General features: G+C 40.6%; 1 pseudogene; it reads left to right on the top strand.

Annotated features, from left to right (window-relative positions):
- Positions 1-9209: 9209 nt before the first annotated feature.
- LOC143645265 (serine/threonine-protein phosphatase 2A 56 kDa regulatory subunit delta isoform pseudogene) lies at positions 9210-11059 on the top strand (annotated as a pseudogene).
- The last annotated feature ends 352 nt before the right edge of the window (positions 11060-11411 follow it).

Raw genomic sequence — 11411 nt, 5'->3', positions numbered from 1 at the left:
CGAATTTAAATACCTCCTCTATGCAGAGATCAGGCCATCATAGCTTCGGTGTGTTGGCCTTGATATTTGAAAATGCTGCTATCAATCTCTGGGTTTAAAAGGCTTGGGTTTTTAAATCTATTTCATCTTACTTCCTCCCATCAAAATTCGTGACTTTTGTATCACTCCATTAAATGGGATGTCGCCATTCTCAGTTCAATTTAACTCAACAAACTTTTTCTTTCTTTTTGTTTTTAAAAACGATAGCTACCACATCTTCTGTACTGTACTGGGTCAAGTGTAAGGATGGGGAGGGATGGGGAGATACAGATGTGAGGACTAGACACTTACTGATTCTATAAACTCATATTCACTTATTCTTTCAACAAATATTTATTGAACACCTACTGTATGCCAGGCATTGTCATGAGCACTGGGGATACAGTGAAGAACGATATGGAAAGGCCCCTACTTTCATGGGGCTGATGTTCTATTGGAGTAGATAGACAAAATTATATAAATAAATGAGATTATTTCAGAAACTGGTAAGTGATCTGAAGACAATAACTGAGGGATTAATAATAGAGAAAGCTGAGGGGTGCTACTTCAGAGTGGTGATGAGGGATTGCGTCTCTAAGGAGGTAGTAGTTTGGTTGAGACATGTATAATGGAAGGAGTCTGCCATGCAAAGAAGGGTTACTCCTTAATATTTTTGTTGAAGTCCAGTGGGTCAGCGCCCATACATGCATTGTGATTCACACCCTAGGTGAATTCTGATTAGATTGAAAGCTAATGGCTTGGTCTTGACAGCTTTTAAAAGTCAGACGTAAGAAGACACATCCACTTTTTGGTTTTGTGTGGCAGAATTGTGCTTTGTATCTGCTGAACCACAGACTTTATAGGGAAGCAATACTTTAAAATATCCTTTATCCTGAGGGGCCAAGATGGCGGCTTAGCAATGTGCACGTTTTAGTTCGTCTTCCAGAACAACTACTAAATAACCAGAAACAGTACAGAACAGCTCCCGGAGCCACAACAGTGACTGGAAACACAGCGTACCCCAGTCTGGACTGGCTGGACTGGCTGTGAGCCTCCCCAGAACCATGAGTTTCCCAAGCTGCAGTGGCCGGTGCCCCTCCCCCACGGCGGCTTCCCAGAGGGAAAGGCAAGACACTCTAGAAGCACCAGGGGTTGAGTCCAACCAAATACCAATTGTGGCATTAATTAACAAATTCTGACTACTAAAAATAGGCCCCCAGCTCAGGCGAACCTGGTCAAGGCGGAGGTCACTTATTGGGCTAACAGAAAAAGAGGAAAGGGGAGGAAATGGAGGTTTTTATGGCTGTGTTTCTACAGAGGCTTGGCTGCCTCTGGATTCAGTGGCAGGAAGACTCGGGTTGCAACTGCCCCAGGCATAGACAGAAATGGACTGCTTTCAGGGCTGTCTCCCATCTGTGCCTTCCCCAGGGGAGGGGTGAAGCCCAACTCAGGTGGAATCCCTCCCTCAAGGAGTTCAGAACCCAGGGCTTGGCAATTTGAAGCCATTAAAACCAGCCTACAACCTCTCCTCTGTCTCTACCATGCCCCCGGCAGGGAGAGTTTTCCAAAGTTAAAGATGCCTCAACATCTTTTGCTGGTGGGAACCGCAGGCAGACAAGTGACACATACTGGGCAGGATAAGAAAAACAGATCCCAGAGACTTCACAGGAAAGTCTTTTAACCTGCTGGGTCCCACCCTCAGGGAAAACTGATGCAGGTGACTCTTTCCTCCTGATAGGAGGCCAGTTTAGTCTAGGAAAATCCAGCTGGAGTCTATAATACCTACGTAGACCCTCCTAAGGGTGGGGAGGGAAAAGGCACCATATAAGCAGGGCAAGAAACAAGAAAACAAGAACTAAAAAATTCTCCTCTGTTAAACAAAACCTAAGCTAGAGGTCCAGAAAAAGTGGAACCGAAGGTCAAAGAACAGATAGACAACAAATTCATCTAGCAAGAAAACCCTAGGTAAGAGAAGTGAAAGCAATCTCCAGAATAAACTAATTAAGGTAATTAAATGTTTAGACGCCAACAAAAAATAACAAATCACACCAAGAAAATTGAAGATATGGCCCAGCCAAGGAACAAACCAATAGTTCAAATGATATACAACAGCTGAAACAATTAATTCAGAATATACGAACAGACATCGAAAAGCTCATCAAAAAACAAATCAATGAATTGAGGGAGGATATGAAGAAGGCAAGGAATGAACAAAAAGAAGAAATGGAAAGTCTGAAAAAACAAATCACAGAACTTATGGGAATGAAAGGCATAGTACAAGAGATGAAAGAAACAATGGAAACCTACAATGGTAGATTTCAAGAGACAGAGGGTAGGATTAGTGAACTGGAGGATGGAACATCTGAAATCCGACAAGAAACAGAAACTATAGGGGAAAAAAATGGAAAAATATGAGCAGGGACTCAGGGAATTGAATGATAATATGAAGCACACAAATATAAGTGTTGTGGGTGTCCCAGAAGGAGAAGAGAAGGGAAAAGGAGGAGAAAAACTAATGGAAGAAATTATCACTGAAAATTTCCCAACTCTTATGAAAGACCTAAAATTAGAGATCCAAGAAGTGCAGTGTACCCCAAAGAGAATAGATCCAAATAGACATTCTCCAAGACACTTACTAGTCAGAATGTCAGAGGTCAAAGAGAGAGAGAGGATCTTGAAAGCAGCAAGAAAAAAGCAATACATCACATACAAGGGAAACCCAATAAGACTATGTGTAGATTTCTCAGCAGAAACCATGGAGGTGAGAAGACAGTGGGATGATATATTTAAATTACTAAAAGAGAAAAACTGCCAACCAAGAAGTCTACATCCAGCAAAATTGTCCTTCAAAAATGAGGGAGAAATTAAAACATTTTCAGACAAAAAATCACTGAGAAAATTTCTGACCAAGAGACCAGCTCTGCAAGAAATACTAAAGGGAGCACTAGAGACAGATATGAAAAGACAGAAGAGAGTGGTGTGGAGAAGAGTGTAGAAAGAAGGAAAATTAGATATGACATATAAAATACAAAAGTCAAAATGGTAGAAGAAAGTACTACCCGTACAGTAATAACACTAATGTTAATGGATTGAACTCCCAAATCAAAAGACATAGACTGGCAGAATAGATTAAAAAACAGGATCCTTCTATATGCTGTCTACAAGGAACATGTCTTAGGCCCAAAGATAAACATAGGTTGAAAGTGAAAGGTTGGGAAAAGATATTTCATGCAAATAACAACCAGAAAAGAGCAGGAATAGCTATACTAATATCCAACAAATTAGACTTCAAATGTAAAACAGTTAAAAGAGACAAAGAAGGATACTATGCACTAATAAAAAGAACAATTCAACATGAAGACATAACAACCATAAATATGTATGCACCGAACCAGTATGCCCCAAAATACATGAGGCAAACACTGCAAACACTGAAAAGGGGAATAGACACATCTACCATAATAGTTGGAGACTTCAATTCCCCACTCTAATCAATGGACAGACCATCTAGACAGAGGATCAATAAAGAAACAAAGAATTTGAATATTACAATAAATGAGCTAGACTTAACAGATATTTATAGGACATTACACCCCACAACAGCAGGATACACCTTTTTCTCAAGTGCTCATGGATCATTCTCAAAGATAGACCATATGCTGGGTCACAGAGCAAGTCTCAACAAATTTAAAAAGATTGAAATCATACAAAACACTTTCTCAGATCATAAAGGAATGAAGTTGGAAATCAATAATAGACAGAGCACCAGAAAATTCACAAATACATGAAGGCTCAACAACACACTCTTAAAGAACCAGTGGACCTTGTGTTAATTTCTTTTTTTTTCCTTTTTTTCTTTCTTTCCGTTAATAAAAAAAAATAATAAAAACGGTTATGAGCAAAAACAAAAACAAAACAAAACAAACAAACAAAAAAAGTACCAGTGGACCAAGGAAGAAATTACAAGAGAAATCAATAAATATCTCAAGGCAAATGAAAATGAAAATACAACATATCAAAACTTATGGGATGCAGCAAAGGCAGTGCTAAGAGGGAAATTTATTGCCTAAATGCCTATATTAAAAAAGAAGAAAGGGCAAAAATTCAGGAATTAATTGTCCACTTGGAAGAACTAGAGAAAGAACAGCAAACTAACCCCAAAGCAAGCAAAAGGAAAGAAATAACAAAGATTAGAGCAGAAATAAATGAAATTGAGAACATGAAAACAATTGAGAAATCAATAAAACCAGAAGTCGGTTCTATGCGAAAATCAATAAGATTGATGGGCCCTTACCAAGATTGACAAAAAGAAGAAGAGAGAGGATGCAAATAAATAAGATCAGAAATGGAAGAGGAGACATAACCACTGACCCACAGAAAAAAAGGAAGTAATAACAGGATACTATAAACAACTTTATGCTAATAAATACAACAATGTACAGCTTCTTAGAAAGGCATGAACAACCAACTTTGACTCAAGAAGAAATAGATGACTTCAACAAACCAATCACAAGTAAAGAAATTGAATCAGTCATTAAAAAGCTCCCCCAAAAAGAAAAGTCCAGGACCAGACAGCTTCACATGTGAAATCTACCAAACATTCCAGAAAGAATTAGTACCAATCCTGCTCAAACTCTTCAAAAAAATTGAAGTGGAGGGAAAGCCACCTAATTCACTCTATGAAGCCAACATCAACCTGATACCAAAACCAGGCAAAGATATTACAAAAAAAGAAAACTACAGACCAATCTCTTTAATGAATATAGATGCAAAAATCCTCAACAAAATTCTAGCAAATCGAATCCAGCAACACATTAAAAGGGTTATACATCATGACCAAGTAGGATTCATCCCAGGTATGCAAGGATGGTTCAACATAAGAAAATCAATTAATGTAATACCATATCAACAAATCAAAGCAGAAAAACCACATGATCATCTCAATTGATGCAGAGAAGGCATTTGACAAAATTCAACATCCTTTCCTGTTGAAAACACTTCAAAGGATAGGAATTCAAGGAAAGTTCCTTAAAATGATAGAGGGAATATATGAAAAACCCACAGCTAATATCATCCTCAATGGGGAAAAACTGAAGATCAGGAATAAGACAAAGATGTCCACTATCAACACTGTTATTCAACATTGTGTTGGAAGTTCTGGCCAGAACAATTAGACAAGAAAAAGAAATATAAGGCACCAAAATTGGAAAGGAAGAAGTAAAACTATCACTGTTTGCAGATGATATGATACTGTATGTTTAAAACCCTGAAAAATCCACAGCAAAACTACTAGAGCTAACAAACGAGTATAGCAAAGTGGCAGGTTACAAGATTGACATTAAAAAATCTGTAGTGTTTCTATACACTAGTAATGAACTATCTGGGTGGGAAATCAAGAAACGAATTCCATTTACAATTACAACTAAAAGACTAAAATTCTCAGGAATAAATTTAACTAAAGAGACAAAAAACCTATACAAAGAAAACTACAAGAAACTGTTAAAAGAAATCGTAGGCCTAAATAGATGGAAGGGCATATCGTGTTCATGGATTGGAAGACTAAATATAGTTAAGATGTCAATTCTACCTAAATTGATTAACAGATTCAACGCAATACCAATCAAAATCCCAACAACTTACCTTTCAGAAATAGAAAAACCAATAGGCAAATTTTTCTGGAAGGGCAGGGTGCCCCGAATTGCTGAAAGTATCTTGAGGAAAAAAACCAAAGCTGGAAGCCTCACACTGCCTGACTTTAAGGCATATTATGAAGCCACAGTGGTCAAAACAGCATGGTACTGGCATAAAGATAGGTATATCGACCAATGGAATTGAACAGAGTGCTCAGATATAGACCCTCTCATCTATGGACATTTGCTCTTTGATAAGGCAGTCAAGTCAACTCACCTGGGACGGAACAGTCTCTTCAATAAATGGTGCCTAGAGAACTGGATATCCATATGCAAAAGAATGAAAGAGGACCTGTATCTCACACACTATAGAAAAGTTAACTCAAAATGGATCAAAGATCTAAACATTAGGTCTAAGACCATGAAACAGTTAGAGGAAAATGTAGGGAAATATATTATAAATCTTATAATTGGAGGCAGTTTTATAGACCTTACACCTAAAGAAAGAGCACTGAAGAAATAAATAAATAAATGGGAACTCCTCAAAATTAAACACTTTTGTGCATCAAAAAACTTCATGAAGAAAGTAAAAAGATAGCCTACACAATGGGAGACAATATTTGGAAATGGCATATCAGATAAAGGTCTTGTATCCAGAATTTATAAAGAGATTGTTCAACTCAACAACAAAAAGACAGCCAATCCAATTACAAAATGGGAAAAAGACTTGAACAGACACTTCTCAGAAAAGGAAATACAAATGGCCAAAAGGCACATGAAGAGATGCTCAACGTCCCTGGCCATTAGAGAAATGCAAATCAAAACCACAATGAGATATTATCTCACACCCACCAGAATGGCCATTATCAACAAAACAGAAAATGACAAGTGCTGGAGAGGATGTGGAGAAAGAGGCACACTTATTCACTGTCGGTGGGAATGTCAAATGGTGCAACCTCTGTGGAAGGCAGTTTGGCGGTTCCTCAAAAAGCTGAATATAGAATTGCCATATGACCCAGCAATACCATTGCTAGGTATCTACTCAGAGGACATAAGGGCAAAGACAAAAACGGACATTTGCACACCAATGTTTATAGCAGCATTATTTACAATTGCAAGGAGATGGAAACATTCAAAATGTCCATCGACAGAGGAGTGGCTATACAACCTGTGGTATATACATATGATGGAATATTATGCAGCTTTAAGACAAAATAAACTTATGAAGCATGTAATAACATGGATGGACCTAGAGAACATTGTGCTGAGTGAGACTAGCCCAAAACTAAAGGACAAATACTGTATGGTCACACTGATATGAATTGACATTAGTGAATAAACTTGAAATATTTCGTTGGTAACAGAGACCATCAGGAGATAGAAATAGGGTAAGATATTGGGTGATTGGAGCTGAAGGGATACAGACTGTGCAACAGGACTGGATACAAAAACTCAGAAATGGACAGCACAATACTACCCAACTGTAATACAATTATGTTAAAACACTGAATGAAGCTGCATGTGAGAATGATAGAGGGAGGAGGACTGGGGACATAAATGAAATCAGAAAGAAAGATAGATGTTAAAGATCGAGATGGTATAATCTAGGAATGTCTAGAGTGTATAATAATAGTGAAATGTACAATGTGCAATTTTAAAAATGTTTTTGCATGAGGAAGAACAAAGGAATGTCATTATTGCAGGGTGCTGAAAATAGATGGTAATTAATATTTTAAAATGTCACCTTATGTGTGATACTAAAGCAAAAATGTTTGTTACAAAATTTTATTTTGAATAGTGCATTTCCTAATATAACTTATGTAGATAGTTTGATTGAACGTCATAAGTACTTGGAATCTCAGGTAGGACATGAGATTTTGTTGGTTTGTCCAGAGTGATGCCCCGATGAATCCCAGAGTGATTAGATCAGTGAGTGGAAAAGTATTTGCAAAGCCCCCTTCGGGGAATGGTGAGAACAGGGAGAAATTCAACTTCCCCAAGTTGAATTCTTGATATCCTCACAAACAGTATGGACAACCAAAGCTATAGGCTGAGCCCCCAGTCTTGGGGTTTGTTCAAATGAAACTTAACCCCGCAAAGGATAGGTCAAGTCTACTTAAAATTTAGGCCTAAGAGTCACCCCCAGGAGAGCCTCTTTTGTAGCTCAGATGTGGCCTCTCACTCCAGCCAACACAACGAGCAGTCTCACCACCTTCCCCCTATCTACGTGGGACATGACTCCCAGGGGTGTGGACCTTCCTGGCAACGCGGGTCAGAGATCTTGGAATGGGCTGAGACTCAACATCAAGGCCTTGAGAAAAACCCTGGAATGAGCTGAGATATAGCATCAAGGGATTGAGAAAACCTTCTTAACCAAAAGGGGGAAGAGTGAAATGAGACAAAGTTTCAAAGGCTGAGAGATTTCAAACAGAGTCAAGAGGTTATCCTGGAGGTTATTCTTATGCATCAAGTAGATATCATCTTGTTATTCTGGATGTGGTGGAGAGGCTGGAGGGAACTGCCTGAAAATGTAGAGCTGTGTTCCAGTAGCCATGTTTCTTGAGGATGATTGAATAATGATACAGCTGTCACAATGTTATGTGTGATTGTGAAAACCTTGTGTCTGATGCTTCTTTTATCTACCTTGACAACAAAGGAGTAGAACATGTGGAATAAAAATAAATAATAGGGGGAACAAATGCTAAAATAAATTTAGTTTGAAATGCTAGTGATCAATGAAAGCGAGGGGTAAGGGGTATGGTAGATATAATCTTTTTTTTTTCTTCCTGTGTTCGTTTTATTTCTTTTTCTATTGTCTTTTTATTTTTTTTTCTGAATTAATGCAAATGTTCTAAGAAATGATGAATATGCAACTAAGTGATGATATTGTGAATTACTGATTATGTATGTTGATGTTTTATTTGGTTTCTTAATTTTTTTAATAAATAAATTTTTAAAAAATATCCTTTATCCCATAATGCAAAATATTTTCTTTTGAGCAATGCTTTGGGCTGCCACTTTACTTAAATGAAGGGGAAGAGGTGGAGAATAATTTATTAACAATAATACTATGTGCCAAGTTTTAAGCTCTGGGCTATACAATTTAATACATTATAATCATTACTATTATTCTTAGTTATAGCAATAATGAATTTATATGCATCTAAGAAAATAACCTGAAAATAAACAATGCAGAAGCAGACAGAATTACAAAGAAAACAACTGACCAGTGAAGAAACATTGGGGGAGATATCTACAAGCTTCTACAGAAAACTATCAAGCAGACAACATATTATTAAGAGACAGAAGGTTTGAAGAACTAAATCAACACGTTTTCTAATAGATATGCAGTCTCCAACCAATAAATAGAGAAAATGAATTCTTTTTGAGTGCATAGAGACTACTTACAAAAAAAATTGACCACATGTTATACTAGAACACAGGAAATCTCAACAAACTTCAATGAATCAATATCATTTATACCACTTCATTTTGCCACAGTAAAACTAAATCAGAAATCCACCATAAAAGGTCATTGAAAACAAAGCAGCGGTGGAGCGGGCAGAGCGTGGCCGAGCAAAGCCGGAACCGGAGCGGGGCTGCAGGAGCTGGGCTGGGTCGGGACCGCCCGGGATGCTCTTTAAACTGAAAAAGGACAACTAGACCCCCAAGCTTGTCGAAGGCACGGCCAAGCCCAGCAGCTCAGGCAAAGATGCAGAGGCGAGAACTCCGAGAAGGCCCAGCCCCATCATCCACCAAGCGTCCCAGCAATAGCACCCCTCCCCCCAGGCAGCTAAGCAATATCAAGTATTCAGGGGGGCTCCAGATAGTCAAGAAAGACCGGCAGCACAGCTCCTCCCACTTAAACCTCTGCAAGAATTGGGAGCTACAGAAGCTTTCTGCCCTAAAGATTCGCCGACCCTGGAGCGGGGGGAGCTGTTTATCCAGAAGCTCTGCCGGTGCTGCGCCCTTTTGGTCTTTGTGTCAGACCCCCCCAGTGATCTCAAATTCAAAGAGGTGAAGCGAGCAGGACTCAACGGGGTGGTGGAGTGTATCATCCACAGCAGCGATGTTGTCACAGAGGCGCGTACCCTGAGGCTGTCACCATGTTTTCAGTGAACCTCTTCCGGACTCCCACCAGAGCCGAGTTCCACCCAGAGGTAGATAAGCCCACCCTGCATGCTGCCTGGCCACATCTCCAGCTTGTATACGAGTTCTTCTTACGTTTTCCTGAGTCTCCTGATTTCCAGCCAAACATAGCCATGAAGTTCCCTGACCAGAAGTCTAGCCTTGCCCTCCTGGACCTGTCCGATGGTGAGGGTCCTGGAGAACGGGGCTTCCTCAAGACCGTCTTGAGTTGCATCTACCCGAAGCTGTTCTCAGAAAAGCACAGAAGAGGAAGTTTTTGGGTCTCCAGGCCTGTATCCGTCTGCAGATCAGCCATCTCTTCTACAGGTTTATCTATGAGATGGAGCATCACAACGGAATTGCCGAGCTCCTGGAGATTCTAGGCATCATTATCAATGACTTTGCCCTGTCCCTTAAGGAAGAGCACAAGATGTTCCTCATTCATGTCCTGCTTCCCCTTCACAAGGTCAAGCCCATGAGTATTTATCACCCTCAGTTGGCATACTGCGTTGTACAATTCCTAGAGAAGGAGAGCTGTCTGACCAAGCTGGTGATTGTAGGAATTCTTAAGTTCTGGCCCAAGACCCACAGCCCCAAGGAGATGATGTTCGTGAATGAGCTGGAGGAGATTCTGGATGGCATTGAACCTTCAGAATTGAGCGAGGTGATGGAACCACTCTTCCGTCAGCTTGCCAAGTGTGTCTCCAGCTCCCATTTCCAGGTGGCAGAGTGTGCTCTTTATTACGGGAACAACAAGTACATCGTGAGCCTGATAAGTGACAATGGTGCCCAAGTCCTCCCCATCATGTTCCCTGCACTGTACAGGAACTCCTACAGCCACTGGAATAAGACAATCCATGGGCTGATCTACAGTGCCTTGAAGCTGTTCATGGAGATGAATCAGAAGTGATTTGACGACTGTACACAGCAGTACAAGCCAGAGAAGCAGAGGGCCAGTTCCGAATGAAGGAAAGAGAAGAGGCAAAGGATTGAAGAGCTTGCCTGGCTTATCCCTCAGTGTCCCATGTTCCAAGCTCCTCCACCACTGCCCCTGGGGTACTCGATAGAGACAGAAACCCCCACAGCAGAGGACATCCAACTTCTGAAGGGAACGGTGGAACAGAGGCTGTGCAGATGCTGAAGGACATCAAGAAGGAGACGGTATGACTTCGATGGAAGTCAGGACTGCCCCAGAACGTGTATACCATCAAGGCACTGGAGGGCCACTGGAGGGCCACAAGCAGGCAGAAGAGTTCCTAACTGCCAGCTGGGAAGTTTTCTGACCCCGTCACCTTCCCACCCCTCAAGGTCACAGCCCACTCAGCCCGGGATGCTGCCCTGGCCCTCAGCCCTCTGCTCCCCACTGGCTGACTTGGGCAAGGCAGTGACTTCTAGCTCCTCTAGGGAGAGGCATGTGGGCACCTGAAGCAGAGACACCCGCATGGTGGCCCCTCTTCTCCCTAAAATGTGTTCATGCCTTCCTGTGGCTGGTGCAGACAGGCTGAGCACTGAAATCTTAGCACTCGGACAACCTGGAGGTGTCCATCCCCTCCTGCTCCTAACCCCACAGCTACCCGAAGCTGTTCTCAGAAAAGCACATACACACACATACACACACATACCTCTCTCCTCTAC

The sequence above is a fragment of the Tamandua tetradactyla genome, chromosome 8 (genome assembly GCF_023851605.1).
Source record: "Tamandua tetradactyla isolate mTamTet1 chromosome 8, mTamTet1.pri, whole genome shotgun sequence".
NCBI classification, from domain to species: domain Eukaryota; kingdom Metazoa; phylum Chordata; class Mammalia; order Pilosa; family Myrmecophagidae; genus Tamandua; species Tamandua tetradactyla.
This window is presented reverse-complemented; position numbering and strand designations above follow the sequence as displayed.